The sequence below is a fragment of the Lolium perenne genome, chromosome 4 (genome assembly GCF_019359855.2).
Source record: "Lolium perenne isolate Kyuss_39 chromosome 4, Kyuss_2.0, whole genome shotgun sequence".
NCBI classification, from domain to species: Eukaryota; Viridiplantae; Streptophyta; class Magnoliopsida; order Poales; family Poaceae; genus Lolium; species Lolium perenne.
Window position 1 is genome coordinate 397869388 of NC_067247.2, and position 18862 is coordinate 397888249.

The window sequence follows — 18862 nt, forward strand, 5'->3', positions numbered from 1 at the left end:
GCGCAGATCTTCGTGCAGTTTCCGCGTGGTCTGCGAAGCAGCAAAGAGTTAGTCGGATATTAAAGTCTGGGGAGCTAGCGAAGAATCCGCCTAAAGGTACATTTTGGGAAAGCATCGGCTAATACATGTTACACGGAACTATATCACCCAATGCTTGGGGGCTAGTATTACCTGCCGCACTTCCTTGTGCTTGGCAAAAAAATCCTTCAGGCTGTCCTCCAGGTTCGCGAGCTCTCGCATCTCCTCGTCCGGCTTTCCCCACACCTTGTTCAGCATGGCGGAAACCTCCGCGTGACGTTTTGCAAGGGTAAGCTTTTGGAGGGACGGAGTTGGTTGGAGGTTGACTCGAGTCGCGTTGGTAACTTGGAGGAGCTTAACTTTTTGCTCCTGCTCTTCTCCAGTGGGCCCCGCGAAAGCGGAGCTTGGCTGCTCTGGCGGAGGAACGGGTGAGGAGGTCCCCTTGGCGGAGTCACCATGGTGGGCGGGATCCTCAGGAAGGTCATCAAGGTCGATGACGTCTTTCGGATCCGGCTTGCTGGCGGATGAAGCCTTGGGCGGAACTTCAACCTCAGGAGTAATTGGAAAGGAGGCCGGAGATGGCCTGGCTCTCTTCTTTGGGACCCTTGGGGCCTTGGGGGGCTGGCTTCCGGAGCTTCAGAAAAAACATAAAAGTAAGTTTGAGCGTGAAACCAGAACTTGGATCTCGGAAATAGGAGCTTACCCGGAAGGCTTGAAGAAATGCTGGATGGCAGGCTGCCCCTTGTTGCTGGTGTTAATCAGTGAGAGGCGCTTCTTTTCCGCCTCCGCTTTCCGAGTAGCCGCAGTGCTAAGCACTTCGCGGGGGCGTTTCGCATGGGGGCTGGAAGGAGCCGGCTTCTTCCTCTTAGCAGGGCGTGGGGCTTCAGGAGCTTCCGCCTCCGATGCGACATCCGGATCCGTGTTACCGGTGGAAGGAACCCGGAGGAGAATTCCGAGTTCGCTTTCTTCAAGCGCCTCGAGCTAATGCAAAGTTAAACACAGACAAAAAAGTAGATGCGAAGAGAAACAAAAGATTAAAGTCGAGACGACGTACCGCGGTTCCGGAATCATTCGTATGAATGTCTTTATTGCACACGTGAACGTGAAGTTCACGTGGGATTTTGATGAGGAGCCGGATCCTCTTGTCGATGGCGTCGGCGGAAAGATTATCTTTTGTAGCGCGCATTGCGTCGTCGCGCCCTGTGTATTGGAACATCAGGCGGTCCCTCTGTTGGAGCGGCTGGATCCGCTTGGTGAACCAGGAAAGGGTTAAGTCCTTCCCCGTCAGCCCCTCTTCCGTCAGCTTACAGATCCGCCTGACGGCGCGTGTGAGCTGGGGCGATTCGGAAAGGTGGGGGCAGTGTGACCATGCCGGAATCTCGGTGGCGGGGCAGTTCTTGAAAGGCGGCAGCTTCTTTTCGCTCGCGGGGTCAGAGACGTCCTTCAAGTAGAAGAAACCCCTGGACCAGTACCTCGCGGATTCGTGGCGGTCGGTGGGGGGGTAGACGCGACCCGGGCGGAGTATGAAGGTGATGGATCCGCAAGTTGCCAACTTGGAAGTCTGGCGGATCTTCTCCTTCTTGACAGTAAAGAAATATTGGAACAGAGAGAGCTCGGGGGTTACCCGGAGATGGCCTTCGCAGAGGGTGACATGGTTGCTGATGGCAAGCACGCTATTCGGAGATATGTTGTGGGGTTGGAGCCTATACGTCTTCAGAATCTCCAGGAAGAAGTCCGAAGGCGGAAAGGAAAAACCGCGCTCCACCAGTGCCTTCGTCAGCACCATCTCGTTGTCCCTCGGAGCTGGAGCTAGTTCATCTGGAACTGACCTCCAGCTTCCAGGTTGCAGGAAGCCCTCCGCCTCGAGGTTCTTCAGCTCCATCTCGGTGGTGGTGCAGGGCCACCATTTTCCCTTAGCTTCGGAGTCTCGCTTGCGAGCTTTCGACTTTTTGGCAACCTCTTCCGCCTGGTGCTCCGTTTGACCCGCCCCGGAGGCTATCTCTGGGTGAGCAGAGGTCCCCTCAGCCTCCTTGCCGGAATCCTTTGAAGGATCCAGCCTGACTGGAACAAAGGGAGGAGGGGCGGAGGAGATTGGGGTCGCCATGATTGGTTTCGAGGTCGGAGGCGGAGTCGTTGAAGACATCTGAAGAAAAAAGGGTTTGGCGGAAACTTTCTTTAGTCGGATCCCACGTCATCTTCCCCAAAGTTCACCCCTACCAACTACGGCGCGAAAGTGAAGCTCGAAGACTTACCGTAATGGCGTGTGCGGTGGTCGGAGTTGCCGGCGACGAGTTTTCCGCGCGGTGGCTCGCCGGAGTTAAGAACACGAAGAACACTGCGGTGGTGGGCTCGCTCCGGCGATGCTCCGGCGACTATTCCGGCGGGTTCCGGCACGGCGGAGGAAGAGCTCACGGGCGGCGCTCGGCAGAGAGGTGAGAAGAGGGGTGAATGAGGGGTAAACGGTCAACGGCGGATATTTATAGGCTGAGGGACGAGATTCGTGCTCCGCATCCTGTGGTCGGAACGCAAGCGTCGCGCCGTTGGATGTGTGACACGTGTCCCAAACCCTAACAGTAAAAATGGCTAGAGATAAGTTACCGCACAAATCGCGCGAAAATGGCGCCATAATTGGCGGAACCGTTTGAGTCTGTTAAGATTCCGGGTAAAAGCGTGAAGATAAGCAATTCTCATTCGCAAGCAGGGGAGTAACCCGGAGACATGTTTAAAATTGTCGATGGATGAAGTCCCGCAGGATGGGGGATTTTCTGACTAAAGTTAGGAAAGAAGAAAATGTGAAGTTGGAGTTTTTCAAGTTTCTCCGCGTTACCAACGATGCCGAAAACCTAAGGTACAAGCATGGCGGAAACTGCAGGTGAAACTCGGAGAACTCTGGGGGCTACTGTTGTGGGTATACTTCATGGGTGTACCATCGACAGTGCCTAGATCCGGCAAGCCCGGGTGGCCCACGGATGGTGATGAGGCATGTGGCCCATCGGGCGGCCCAGTTGCTGTTGATCATGAAGGAAGAAGTCCGGCCCAGGATCAGTAAGCCGGATCCGTACCGACATCAGGAGTAACCCGGATCCACGGAGGCCCATGAGGAACCCGGATCCAGTACGACGTATACGGAAGGCGGATCCGTGACGTGCACGGCAAGATATTGTACCGTAGCTAGGCTGTCTGTAATCCGGCTAGGACTCTCCATGTAAACCCTAGATCCGTGCGCCTTTATAAGCCGGATCCCGGGAGCCCTAGAGGGACAACCACAACTCATTGTAACAACGCGAAGCGCCCAGATAATTCCAGACAAGCAGCAGTAGGCCCTGTCATCGTACAGGTGTTCCGAAGCTGGGTAAATCGCGTACCACCGTCCCGTGTGCTCTCCGCCCTATGGCCCCTACTTCTTCTTCCCCTCGTGAGGATACCTCCTCCGATGTACCGTCGATTAGGCAACGACAACAAGACTGCGGGAGGAGAAACAACCGTAGAGATGCTTTTCCTCAACCACCGACGACTGCTCAAAGGAGTTAAGCGCGACCGAAGCCTACACTTTGGCAAGCCCCAAACCATCAGAAGGACATGCCTCAGTTGGCTCATAAGAATCACCAACACGTGCCAACATCAGCTTGAGAGCTGCCACCTCTTCACGAAGAGGGCGAGACGCCTCCTCAACACGGACGTCAACTAACTGAGAGCTCCATGCGCCTCAAGGTAACCTAGGACTGAAAGAGAGAGTCCAAATTGTTGTTGATCTTGAATTGATCGCAACTCCTAAGAGAGGGTCTTGTCGGCACCATTGCAACCAAGTGCCCCACGACCTTTGTCGAACTTCGCGACGACGAGGGACAACGAGGCTAAGCAGGTGGAGAGCGGCTCTGCTGGCAAGGAGCAGAAGCGATCGGATATCAAACACAAGTGACATCCTCTATACCAAGAGCGGCAGGAAAGCGAGCACGACAGAAATGCTCCCGGTGACTAGGACGACGATAGTGGATACATCTGAAGAATCCACGACATGTGCTGACCTGGTAGTCACACTCAAGACAATTGAAACATCTCCCACGAGCCCAACGTTGGGAAGAACCTACAAGAATCAGTGTCATGGGTATACCCTTTCGGGTATCCATTATTACTATACACGGTAAGACGGATTATGGAGGTGGACTAGCACAAGGACTCTACAAGTTGGACCCGCATGTAATATCGATTTGAATTACAAGAAAGAAGCCTACAATATGTAATAGACTAAGACTCTTGTAAACCCTAACCTGGTTGCATATATAAAGTCAGATATAGACACCTCTTCGGGGCACGTAAGATCATAGACGTAATACTAGACTAGACACAACTCCGTCTAAGGTGGCACCCTGTCACTCATCTATCATATACTGGATTGCTAGCAGGATGCGATCCTCCAACGTGGGGATGTGATCCTGGGTATGTCGTGTGCCATCTCGCTCCCGGAATCTCTAATCGTCGCCTTTCCCAAGACCTAAGTCCATAGCCTTGGACATTGTCGAGAGTACAACCTCGTCATTGGCACCGTCTGTGGAAAGCGCGACGACTGGATTTTGTTACCTGGGTGAGATCCATCGAGTTCGTCATCAACATCATCACCGAGGTTTGAAGATCAGAAAACGTCAAATACTCTACACCAATCAAAGTGGTGCAGCCACCGAATCACTGTAGCCGCTTGGCGGGGAGCCACATGCGTGGTGCACGGTACGCACGGGATCGGCGTAAGCATGAACATCGTCAGTGATTCAATCGAACAATGAAGCCAAAGCCTTGGAATCATCGAGAAAAGAAGGGAAGCATGAAGTCGAGCACTCGAGATGCAGAGAAAAGGAAAGAGAACCCGCAGCCTTTGTTGCGCACCCGACTGATCCTAAGGGCATGCCCCATGCACTGCCTCACACCTTTAGCTAGGTTCAAGTGGTTCAAAACAGATTTGGATGAGGAGACCACCTCCTCTTCAGAAAGTGGAATTTTAAGCCTTGAAAGTATGATTTTTGAAGAGAGAAAGAGATACATAGTATCATATTTGTGAGGTCGCTTATAACTTCCATTAAAAATATAAAATTTACCATATTTCTTCCGACAACTTTTTTATATGGAGCGGCTAGATGTATATGCCACCATTGCTCATCCTTAAGAAGCTCTAATTCCACCCAACAGGAGCACCACGCGAAGATGAAACTGGCGCGGAAGACCGGAACCTGCACGTGAAGTTGAGTTGATGATTTCTTTTCCACCGGATCTGATCGATCTGTTTCTTCCACGCAGAAAAAGCTAAGTCTTACTACCTTTTATGTATTATCAGTTGGCATTGTTAGGTCCTTGAATTCGTTCACAACTATTCGCATAATTATCTTGGTTTTACGTATTTAATTAAGCCATTAATTAAATTATCTACATCGTCTTTGCATGTATATTGTGAGCATGTATGCATCGTTGAATAAACAGAACATGGAGGCAAGTCACAAATCGTCTTCACGAGTTGGCCATCCGACAAAGACCTAACAATGCCACACTCAAGGGTGGGGTTCACCCGTCACGGATCCGCCAGATTGTGTCCACCGTATCGACTGTTTCAGGCTAAACACCATAAGACTCTGCTCACAAGTTCCAATATCCGGTCGATCTTCCTTCATCCAAAAAGCAAAACTAAGTATTTTGACGTTATTTAATAAGCAGTATTATTATATCTTTTGCTTCGTTCATTGTTATTTTTTACCTGACCTATTACAAGATATTCGACATATACTACGGCGGCTATTTCATCGACAGCTTCTTCACGGAAACAATTTTTTTGATTTGTTGGTAACTCCGATTGAGCTGAAATTTATGCTGAAGCTATAAATTTTTGTTCTGTATATGCGCAAAAATCAGAAAATTCCCGACGTTCCTAAGAGGGCTAAACAATTACATTTTGTTGCTTCTATTTTTTTAGACAGATTATGTCTTTTGTTGCTTAAGCGATTCTTTTGAATTTCAGGTTCATTCTTTTTGATTATTTTTATACTTTATGAATGGTGGCAACTCAATATACTCTATGGACACTTCAAACTAAATTTTATTTGAAGGTTTTATAGCAGCTTGCATTTTATCTTTATGGCCACTAATGTCAAACATAATGATACACAAAAAAACTTGATTAAATCTGATACAAATTTGTTGTCCAAATTGAATTCTAAGACAATTGGCAAATATTTTCTAAGTCTATTGAACCGAGTTTGATATAGAGCGGAATAAAAAAATTCTAAGAAACATATCATCGAGTTTCACTAAAATTTTATTGTGTTTCAAAAGTCAATTTCCAAACTTTATCAAAATATATTAAATATTAGTCTTGTTTTGTAGCTCTTTTCTTAGGATCTTATTCAAACGGTCCATAAATTAAAATTGTGGTTCAAAACTTACAAAGATTTAAAATTTTAGATTTAGATCTGATATGTGATATGAGGGGAACCTAATAAATCATATAAAATGTATAAAGACCAAAAGAGAGAAAATGGGCCCTGCACATGTCCAACGCACGATACCATGGATTCATGGAACTATGGAAGTTGGATCCAAAATATGCAGCACTATTACATTTGTGCTCAAATATCTCAACAGCGAGCCAAAATTTCATGATCTTCTCATTTATCAATAAAATTCACACATGTTTAAGCCGAGCATTTACAAAGCCAACAAAATCACTTGCCGTTCCAGGACTGAGCTTTCTTCCGAGCCAAGAACATTGCCATGCGGGGAAAGAAGTTCTTCTTCTGCTTGGCGTCCGCCTCCTCCGCCGCCGACATGGCCGCCATGTCGGCCCTCGGCATGTACCCTCCTCTGGGGCTGAGTATGTGCGGGTTCCCGCGCCCGCTGCCATCAAACGCGGAGATATCGGCCAGTCCCGTGCGCGGCGACGCGGTCTCGCCGCCTGCACTGCCGCCGGCGCGCCGCTCCTCGGCCTGCAGCTGCCGCAGCTCGCGCTCCGCCTCGGCCTTGCAGAGCTCCGCTTCCTCGGCCTCCGCCGTCGCCGCCTGCCGCGCCTGCCTCCTCTGCTCGGTCCACTTGGTCAGCTGCGTCAGCTTCTCCAGGCTCCGCACCTCCGCGTCCTTGGCCTCCTTGATCAGCTTCACCGCCTCGACCATCCGCTTGCCAGCCACCTCCTCTGTTTCCCGCGCCCGCCGACTCAGCTCCTCGTACTCATCCGCCTCCAGCGCCACGCCGCCTTCGACGGCGCCGCTCTTGTTATCTTGCTGTTGCACCAGCGCGTCCGCCGATGCCGTGGCGGTCTCCGCCGACGCGTTCGCGGCGAGTATCTCCCGCATCACGGCCTCCAGCCGCGCCTCCATGGTCTGTACGGCGGCCTTGGCCACGCGTGCCTCTTCCCTGGCCACGGCAATTTCCTCCTGCGCCGCTTGAGCGCGCCTTCGCTCGCTCTGCCTCTTGCCGTGCCTCGCTTAGCTGCTCAGACCTCCTGCTCTTTTTGCTGTCCCTTGCTCTTGCCTGCGCCGCAGTAAGCTCGGAGGTCAACAGGCTCAGCTCTTCCTCCAGCGGTGGGATGGACGCCGACGTGGCCTCCTCCTTCCTCCGCACAGCGGCGAGCTCCGCCTTCTCCTTCTCGAGGTCGGCGCACAACGACGCGGCGGCGACCCGCATGATCTTGGCCTCGTCTTGGGCCTTCTCCATGCTCGTCTTCACCTCCTCGAGCTCCTTCCTTGCGTTCGCCAGCTTCACCGACGGCGCGCCCACCGCCGCCATGTCCTCCGCACTGGCCCCTTCGATAGCGCACGTGAACAGCTCGACTCTTAGATTCGCCCGTTGTTCGGAAGCCGCGGCGACCTTGGACTCGAGTTCGCCGGCCGCGAGCAGCTCATCCCTCAACCTCCTCGCCTCCTCCTCACCCTGCTTCAGCTCGCTCTGCAACTGCACCTTGTCCTCCTACCACGCCATCGCCAGCCGCAACCTATTCTCCTCGGCCACATCATGCGCGCCGCGCGCGGACTCCAGCTCCGCCTTCACCGCAGCGAGCTCCTCGGCCGCCTCCCTCACGGCCTCGCCCGCCGCCACAGCCTCGCCAGCCGTCTCTCGCGCGCGCGTGATACGTCCCAAACGTATCTATAATTTCTTATGTTCCATGCTACTTTTATGATGATACTCACATGTTTTATACACATTATATGTCATTATTATGCATTTTCCAGCACTAACCTATTGACGAGATGCAGAAGAGCCAGTTGTTGTTTTCTGCTGTTTTTGGTTTCAGAAATCCTAGTAAGGAAATATTCTCGGAATTGGACGAAATCAACGCCCAGGGGCTTATTTTTCCACGAAGCTTCCAGAAGACCGAGGGAGATACGAAGTGGGGCCACGAGGCGACGCCACACTAGGGCGGCGCGGCCCAGGCCTTGGCCGCGCGGCCCTAGCGTGTGGGGCCCCCGTGACTCCTCCGACTCCGCCCTTCCGCCTACTTAATGCCTTCGTCGCGAAACCCCCAGTACCAAGAGCCACGATACGAAAAACCTACCAGAGACGCCGCCGCCGCCAATCCCATCTCGGGGAATTCAGGAGATCGCCTCCGGCACCCTGCCGGAGAGGGGAATCATCTCCCGGAGGTCTCTTCATCGCCATGATCGCCTCCGGATCGATGTGTGAGTAGTTCACCCCTGGACTATGGGTCCATAGCAGTAGCTAGATGGTCGTCTTCTCCTCATTGTGCTATCATGTTAGATCTTGTGAGCTGCCTATCATGATCAAAATCATCTATCTGTAATGCTACATGTTGTGTTTGTTGGGATCCGATGAATATTGAATACTATGTCAAGTTGATTCTCAATCTATCATATATGTTATTTATGTTCTTGCATGCTCTCCGTTGCTAGTAGAGGCTCTGGCCAAGTTGATACTTGTGACTCCAAGAGGGAGTATTTATGCTCGATAGTGGGTTCATGCCTCCATTAAATCTGGGACAGTGACAGAAAGTTCTAAGGTTGTGGATGTCACTACTAGGAAAAGGGCTATAGCTGCACGCAAGTGGTGCCGGCGCACCACCATAGGCATGCGCCGGTGGAACATGTTGCCGGCGCACCAAATAAGCGCCGCGCCGGCGATGGACCTATACTGCCGGCGCACAAAAAAAATTAGTGCGCCGGGGATAAAATTCGAAGAGATCTGGCTGAACAGTAAAAATCTGGGCACCTTACCCCCGGCGCACCTCTATGGTGGTGCGCCGGTGGTAGACAATTTACCACCAGCGCACCACCATAGAGGTGCGCCGGGGGTAAGCTGCCTAGATTTTTCTCTCCACCCCCCCGGGAATCGCCTTTTCAGTTTTCGAAAAAATAATAGAAAATGATAGAAAATTCAAAAAATAAAATCCTTTGAAATGCCCATGTAATATGTGATCTAGTTTTAGTAAAAATTTGAAAATTTGAATTTCGATGTATTATGCAAAATGGCGTCATCTTTCGGTAAAACGGGATTTCTGGTTGCATACGACCTCCGATGAAAAACTTTTTTATATCAAAATCGATCTACTCGAAATTTCCTATTCGAATTCAACCGCCTACGGCCGTTTGGAGAAAAAATGGATTCGTCAAATTCAAAACAGAAACAGGACTTTTTTCAGATTTAAGATTTGGGAGAAAAAAAGAAAAAAAATACCCCCGGCGCACTACCCTACTTGGTGCGCCGGCAGTAACCTATGGTATATACTCCACACCTGCCTGTGCTCCTCACTTTCACATTTTCCTTCTCTTTTCCTCCTCCTCCTCCTCCTCATCTACTACATCGAGCTACTGCAGCGAGCTACTCCGGCGACCTTTACTGCACCGACGGCCACGATGGCCACCGACGGCCACAACGTCCTCCGGCCTCCTCCAACACCTCCGGCCTCCTCCACCACCTCCGGCCTCCTCCACCACGTCCGGCCTCCGCCACCACGTCCAGCCTCCTCCACCACCTCCGGCCTCCTCCACCAACTCTGGCCACCTCCATCAACTCCGGGCTCCCCCACCTACTCTGGGCTCCTCCACCTCCGGCCTACTCGTCCTCCTCCTACACCGACGCGATGACCTCGGGAGCTTCCGCCATCATCCTGCACCTCCTGTACCTCCTACACCGGCGCAGAGATGACAACCACTGATTAGCTAGATCTAGATCTAGATCTAGATTTGATTTTTTTTTGTTTTCTTGTATAACCTACCGCCGGCGAACAAGACAGGTGCGCCGGGGATAACGCAAGTTACCACCGGCGCACCAACAGGTGCGCCGGCAATAAGCGATTATCACCGGCCTGTTCCCACCGGTGGGCTCTAAGTGCGCCGGCAATAGGCCTTTTTGGTGCGCCGCCAATAGGCCTTTTCCTTGTAGTGTGTGTTGTTGCCACTAGGGATAAAACATCAATGCTTTGTCTAAGGATATTTGTGTTGATTACATTACGCACCATACTTAATGCAATTGTATGTTGCTTGCAACTTAATACCGGAAGGGGTTCGGCTGATAACCTGAAAGTGGACTTTTTAGGCATAGATGCATGCTGGATAGCGGTCTATGTACTTTGTCGTAATGCCCTGATTAAATCTCATAGTACTCATCATGATATATGTATGTGCATTGTTATGCCTTCTCTATTTGTCAATTGCCCAACTGTAATTTGTTCACCCAACATCTGTTTATCTTATGGGAGAGACACCACTAGTGAACTGTGGACCCCGGTCCTATTCTTTACATCTGAAATACAATCTACTGCAATTGTTCTTACTGTTCTTCGTAAACAAACATCATCTTCCACACTATACATCTAATCCTTTGTTACAGCAAGCCGGTGAGATTGACAACCTCACTGTTACGTTGGGGCAAAGTACTTTGATTGTGTTGTGCAGGTTCCACGTTGGCGCCAGAATCCCTGGTGTTGCGCCGCACTACACTCCGCCGCCATCAACCTTCAACGTGCTTCTTGGCTCCTCCTGGTTCGATAAACCTTGGTTTCTTTCTGAGGGAAAACTTGCTACTGTACGCATCACACCTTCCTCTTGGGGTTCCCAACGGACGTGTGTTAACTGCACGCATCAAGCATATTTTCTGGCGCCGTTGCCGGGGAGATCAAGACACGCTGCAAGGGGAGTCTTCCACATCCAATCTCTTTACTTTGTTTTTGTCTTGCTTTATTTTATTTACTACTTTGTTTGCTGCACTAAAACAAAACACAAAAAAATTAGTTGCTAGTTTTACTTTATTTACTATCTTGTTCTCTATATTAAAAACACACAAAAAATTAGTTACTTGCATTTACTTTATTTAGTTTGCTTTATTTACTACTGCTAAAAATGAGTAATCCTGAAGTTGAAGTTCGTTCTTTTAAGCAACAAGGTGGAGAAAGTTTTAAAGATGCTTGGTATAGAATTAGTGATGCCCATCATAGGTGCACTAAGAAACACTCCACTATTATCCTACTTAGGAACTTTTATGTTGGTATATCTAGCTGGAATAGGTATGTTCTTGATACTCTTTCGGGGGTAATTTCCTAGGTACTCCTGCTTTAGAAGCTAGTTGCATCATTGAGAGTCTAGTTGGAATACCACCTGTTAATGAAACTAAAATTGAAATCTCTCTTGAGGATGTCATGAAAAAGTTGGAAGCCATAGAGAAAAATCTTCCAAGTGTTGAGACTAAATTGGGGGTATTACTTGATAATATTGATAAACTTGATAAATCCCTAGGAGGAATTAATGAAAGAATTGCTACTTTAGAAACTTGTGCTATCCATGATAATCAAACTCATAGAATTGGTAGACTTGAAGAAGCTATGGGAACATTGGGTTCAACTTTTTCTTCTCTTAAATTTAAAGAGAAAGCTTATGTGGGAAAGGAGCAAAAATTCATGTATGTTTCTAAGGTGCCTAAGCCAAAGAATTATTGTAAGACTAAAATTGATAAAACCCTTAGTACCACTATGGGAAATTTAGATAATGAAGCATCTAAGGTACCCTCTGCAACAAGTTTTGTTTGTGAAATTTTTTTTGATGTCAATGCTTCATCTCTTGATGTTACTTGATTCACACTTTCTGCGCCTAGCTGAAAGGCGTTAAAGAAAAGCGCTTATGGGAGACAACCCATTATTTTACTCCTGCACTTTGTTTTATATTTGAGTCTTGGAAGTTGTTACTACTGTAGCAACCTCTCCTTATTTTTATTTTATTGCATTGTTGTGCCAAGCATTGTTGCTGCGCCTAGCTGAAAGGCGTTAAAGAAAAGCGCTTATGGGAGACAACCCATTATTTTACTCCTGCACTTTGTTTTATATTTGAGTCTTGGAAGTTGTTACTACTGTAGCAACCTCTCCTTATTTTTATTTTATTGCATTGTTGTGCCAAGCAAAGTCTTTGATAGTAAAGTCAATACTAGATTTGGATTACTGCGCAGAAACAGATTTCTTGCTGTCATGAATTTGGGTATGGTTCTCTGTAGGTAACTCAGAAAAATCTGCCAATTTACGTGCGTGATCCTCAGATATGTACGCAACTTCCATTCAATTTGGGAATTTTCATCTGAGCAAGTCTGGTGCCTCTAAAAAATTCGTCTTTACGGACTGTTCTGTTTTGACAGATTCTGCCTTTTATTTCGCATTGCCTGTTTTGCTATGTTTGATGGACTTCTTTGTTCCATTAACTTTCAATAGCTTTGTGCAATGTCCAGAAGTGTTAAGAAAGATTATGTCACCTCTGTATATATGAATTATGCACTGACCCTCTAATGAGTTTGTTTTGAGTTTGGTGTGGAGGAAGTTTTCAAGGGTCAAGAGAGGAGGATGATACAATATGATTAAGAAGAGTGAAAAGTCAAAGCTTGGGGATGCCCCCGTGGTTCATCCCTGCATATTTTAAGAAGTCTCGAGCGTCTAAGCTTGGGGATGCCCAAGGCATCTCTTCTTCATCGACAACTTATCAGGTCACCTCTAGTGAAACTATATTTTTATTCCGTCACATCTTATGTGCTTTACTTGGAGCGTCTGTTTGTTTTTGTTTTCGTTTTGTTTGAATAAAATCGGATCCTAGCATTCTTTGTGTGGGAGAGAGACACGCTCCGCTGTTTCGTATGAACACATGTGTTCTTAGCTTTATCTTTAATGTTCATTGCGAAAGTTGGACTATTTCATTCATTGATATATGGTTGGAAACGGAAAATGCCGCATGTGGTAAATGGTATAATGTCTTGAATAATGTGATACTTGGCAATTGTTGTGCTCATATAGATCATGTTTAAGCTCTTGCATCATGTACCTTGTACCCATTAATGAAGAATTACATAGAGCTTGTTAAAATTTGGTTTGCATGATTGGTCTCTAGAGTCTAGATATTTTCTGGTTAAGGTGTTTGAACAACAAGGAGACAATGTAAAGTCTTATAATAGTTACAATATGTTCATATGTGAGCTTTGATGCACCTTTTATACTTGAGTTTGCTTCAAACAACCTTGCTAGCCTAGCCTTGTATTGAGAGGAATTCCTCTCGTGCATCCAAATCCTTGAGCCAAAAACTATGCCATTTGTGTCCACCATACCTACCTACCACATGGTATTTCTCTGCCATTCCAAAGTACATTACTTGAGTGCTACCTTTAAACTTCTATTCTGTGCCTCTACAATACATAGCTCATGGGAAAATAGCCTTAAAAACTATTGTGGTATTGAATATGTACTTATGTATCTTATTTCTTAATAAGTTGCTTGTTGAGCGGTAACCATGTTTCTGGGGACGCCATCAACTTTTACCTTTGTTGAATATCATGTGAGTTGCTATGCATGTTCGTCTTGTCTGAAGTAAGGGAGATTTTCATGATCAAATGGTTTGAGTATGCATAATGTTAGAGAAGAACATTGGGCCGCTAACTAAAGCCATGATTCATGGTGGAAGTTTCAGTTTGGACACAAATCCTCAATCTCTTATGAGAATTTTAACTGTTGTTGCATGCTTATGCATTAAAGAGGAGTCCATTATCTGTTGTCTATGTTGTCCCGGTATGGGTGTCTAAGTTGAGAATGATCAAAAGCGAGAAATCCAATGCGAACCTTCTCCTTAGACCCTTGTACAGGCGGCATAGAGGTACCCCTTTGTGACACTTGGTTGAAACATATGCTATGCAATGATAATCCGTGTTAATCCAAGCTAATTAGGACAAGGTGCGAGCACTATTAGTATACTATGCATTAGGCTTGCAACTTATAAGATGTGTTATACATAACACATATGCTTTATTACTACCGTTGACAAAATTGTTTCTATGTTTTCAAAATGAAAAGCTCTAGCACAAAAATAGTAATCCATGCTTCCCTCTGCGAAGGGCCATTCTTCTACTTTATTGTTGAGTCAGTTTACCTACTTCTTTCTATATTAGAAGCAAACACTTGTGTAAACTGTGTGCATTGATTCTTACATGTTTACCTATTGCACTTGTTATATTACTTTATGTTGACAATTATTCATGAGATAAACATGTTGAAGTTGAAAGCAACCGCTGAAACTTATATCTTCCTTTGTGTTGCTTCAATACCTTTACTCTGAATTTATTGCTTTATGAGTAACTCTTATGCAAGTCTTATTGATGCTTGTCTTGAAAGTATTATTCATGAAAAGTTTTTGCTATATGATTCATTTGTTTACTCATTGTCTTCATCATTGCTTCGAATCGCTGCATTCATCTCATATGCTTACAATAGTATGATCAAGATTATGATAGCATGTCACTTCAGAAATTATCTTTGTTATCATTTACCTACTCGAGGGCGAGTAGGAACTAAGCTTGGGGATGCTTGATACGTCCCAGACGTATCTATAATTTCTTATGTTCCATGCTACTTTTATGATGATACTCACATGTTTTATACACATTATATGTCATTATTATGCATTTTCCGGCACTAACCTATTGACGAGATGCCAAAGAGCCAGTTGATGTTTTCTGCTGTTTTTGGTTTCAGAAATCCTAGTAAGGAAATATTCTCGGAATTGGACGAAATAAACGCCCAGGAGCTTATTTTTCCACGAAGCTTCCAGAAGACCGAGCGAGATACGAAGTGGGGCCACGAGGCGACGCCACACTAGGGCGGCGTGGCCCAGGCCTTGGCCGCGCGGCCCTAGCGTGTGGGGCCCCCGTGACTCCTCCGACTCCGCCCTTCCGCCTACTTAAAGCCTTCGTCGCGAAACCCCTAGTACCGAGAGCCACGATACGAAAAACCTTCCAGAGACGCCGCCGCCGCCAATCCCATCTCGGGGGATTCAGGAGATCGCCTCCGGCACCCTACCGGAGAGGGGAATCATCTCCCGGAGGTCTCTTCATCGCCATGATCGCCTCCGGATCGATGTGTGAGTAGTTCACCCCTGGACTATGGGTCCATAGCAGTAGCTAGATGGTCGTCTTCTCCTCATTGTGCTATCATGTTAGATCTTGTGAGCTGCCTATCATGATCAAGATCATGTATCTGTAATGCTACATTTGTGTTTGTTGGGATCCGATGAATATTGAATACTATGTCAAGTTGATTATCAATCTATCATATATGTTATTTATGTTCTTGCATGCTCTCCGTTGCTAGTAGAGGCTCTGGCCAAGTTGATACTTGTGACTCCAAGAGGGAGTATTTATGCTCGATAGTGGGTTCATGCCTCCATTAAATCTGGGACAGTGACAGAAAGTTCTAAGGTTGTGGATGTGTTGTTGCCACTAGGGATAAAACATCAATGCTTTGTCTAAGGATATTTGTGTTGATTACATTACGCACCATACTTAATGCAATTGTCTGTTGCTTGCAACTTAATACCGGAAGGGGTTCGGATGATAACCTAAAAGTGGACTTTTTAGGCATAGATGGATGCTGGATAGCGGTCTATGTACTTTGTCGTAATGCCCTGATTAAATCTCATAGTACTCATCATGATATATGTATGTGCATTGTTATGCCTTCTCTATTTGTCAATTACCCAACTGTAATTTGTTCACCCAACATCTGTTTATCTTATGGGAGAGACACCACTAGTGAATTGTGGACCCCGGTCCTATTCTTTACATCTGAAATACAATCTACTGCAATTGTTCTTACTGTTCTTCGTAAACAAACATCATCTTCCACACTATACATCTAATCTTTGTTACAGCAAGCCGGTGAGATTGGCAACCTCACTGTTACGTTGGGGCAAAGTACTTTGATTGTGTTGTGCAGGTTCCACGTTGGCGCCAGAATCTCTGGTGTTGCGCCGCACTACACTCCGCCGCCATCAACCTTCAACGTGCTTCTTGGCTCCTCCTGGTTCGATAAACCTTGGTTTCTTTATGAGGGAAAACTTGCTACTGTACGCATCACACCTTCCTCTTGGGGTTCCCAACGGATGTGTGTTAACTGCACGCATCAGCGCGCCGCCGCGGCGCCGGCCTCCGCCGCGACGGCGTCCCGCTCCTTCCTCACCGCCCCCAGCTCCTTCCTCACCTCACCCAGCTCCGCCCTGGCCGCCGCGTGCCGTTCCCGCACGCCGGCGAGCTCTGCCCGCGCCACGGCGCGCTTCTCCGTCTTGCGCAGGCGCAGCTTGGTGAGGTTGGCGTCCTTGCGCGCCTGCGCCTCCGTGATCTGCGCGCGCTTGACGCTGAGCTAGAGGTCGTCGATCTCGCCCGTGGCGCCCGCGAGGTCCCGCCGCGCGTCCGCCCTGCCGGCCTCCACCGCGCGCGACCGCCTCTGGTACTCCGCCTTCTCGCCCGCCACCTTGCCCAGCTCCTCCTGCACCCGCTACCTACGCTGCAGCAAACATTCAGTCAAACTGTTAGCTGCAATCGCAGTTACAGAGAGAGATAGAGCAACTGGTAGATCATCCAGGTAGAAAGTGTACCCAATTGTTTCATAGGATATCCTATGAAGACGTATTTCTCCGCTTTGGGTTCTAGCTTGTCAGGTTGTAACTTCTTTACATAAGCTTCGCAACCCCAAACTTTAAGGAACGACAGCTTATGTTTCTTTCGAAACCATAATTCATACGGTGTCATTTCAACGGATTTAGATGGTGCCCTATTTAAAGTGAATGCGGCTGTCTCTAATGCATAACCCCAAAATGATAATGACAAATCAGTAAGAGACATCATAGATCGAACCATATCCAAGAGAGTTCGATTACGACGTTCGGACACACCATTGCGCTGTGGTGTTCCCGGCGGTGTCAACTGTGAAAGTATTCCGCATTTATTTAAATGCATGTCAAACTCATAACTCAGATATTCGCCTCCGCGATCAGAACGCAGAAACTTAATCTTCTTGTTACGTTGATTTTCTACTTCACTTTGGAATTCCTTAAACTTCTCGAAAGTTTCAGATTTATGTTTCATAAAGTAAATATACCCATATCTACTCAGATCATCCGTGAAGGTTAGAACATAACGATAACCACCGCGCGATGCCACACTCATTGCTCCGCACACATCGGTATGTATGATTTCCAACAAGTCTGTAGCTCGCTCCATTGTACCAGAGAATGGAGTCTTAGTCATTTTTCCCATGAGACATGCTTCGCATCTATCAAGTGACTCAAAGTCAAGTGACTCAAGAAGTCCATCGGAATGGAGTTTCTTCATGCGCTTCACTCCAATATGACCAAGACGATAGTGCCACATATAAGTAGAATTATCATTCAATTTAATTCGCTTAGCATCAATGTTATGAACATGTGTATCAGTACTATCGAGATTTAACAAGAATAAACCATTCATCTCAGGTGCATGACCATAAAAGATATTTTTATAAATAGAACAACCATTATTCTCTGACTTAAACGAATAACCATCTTGAATTAAACAAGATCCAGATATAATGTTCATGCTCAACGCAGGCACCAAATAACAATTATTAAGGTTTAAAACTAATCCCGAAGGTAGATGTAAAGGGAGCGTGCCGACGGCGATCACATCGACCTTGCATCCATTTCCAACGCGCATCGTCACCTCGTCCCTCCCAGGCTTCGTTTTTTCCGTTCGAGTTACAAATGTGAGCAACTGAATCAATATCAAATACCCAGGCACTACTACGAGAACCAGTAATATAGACATCAATAACATGTATATCAAATATACCTTTCTTCTTGATGAGGCCGTTCTTCAGATCAACCAAGTATTTGGGGCAGTTACGATTCCAGTGCCCCTTCTCCTTGCAGTAATAGCACACAGTATCAGGTTTAGGACCAGCCTTAGGCTTCTCAGGAGGCGCAGCAACTTTCTTGCCGCCCTTCTTGAAGTTGCCCTTGTTAGGCTTGCCCTGCTTATTGAAACCGGTGGTCTTGTTGACCATCAACACTTGGTTCTCTTTCTTTATCTCAACCTCAGCAGATTTTCAGCATGGAGAAGAGTTCAGGTAGCACTTTGTTCATGTTCTGCATGTTGTAGTTCATCATGAAGTTCTTGTAACTAGGTGGCATTGATTGGAGGACACGATGAATACCCAGCCGGTTAGGAATCACTATCCCCAAGTCACTGAGCTTATTTGCATGCCTGGACATAGCGAGCACGTGCTCACTAACAGAGCTACCCTCTTCCATCATACAGCCTGATACGTCTCCGACGTATCGATAATTTCTTATGTTCCATGCCACATTATTGATGATATCTACATGTTTTATGCATACTTTATGTCATATTTATGCGTTTTCCGGAACTAACCTATTGATGAGATGCCGAAGGGCCAGTTCCTGTTTTCTGCTGTTTTTGGTTCCAGAAATTCTAGTAAGGAAATATTCTCGGAATCGGACGAAATCAATGCCAAGCATCCTATTTTTGGACGAAGCTTCCAGAACACCCGAGAGCCGCCAGAGGAGGGCCC

At 47.2% G+C, this 18862-nt stretch overlaps 1 pseudogene; it reads right to left on the reverse strand.

Moving 5' to 3' along the window:
* Window positions 1-6700: 6700 nt before the first annotated feature.
* Window positions 6701-18542, reverse strand: LOC127348244 (uncharacterized; annotated as a pseudogene).
* Window positions 18543-18862: the final 320 nt, after the last annotated feature.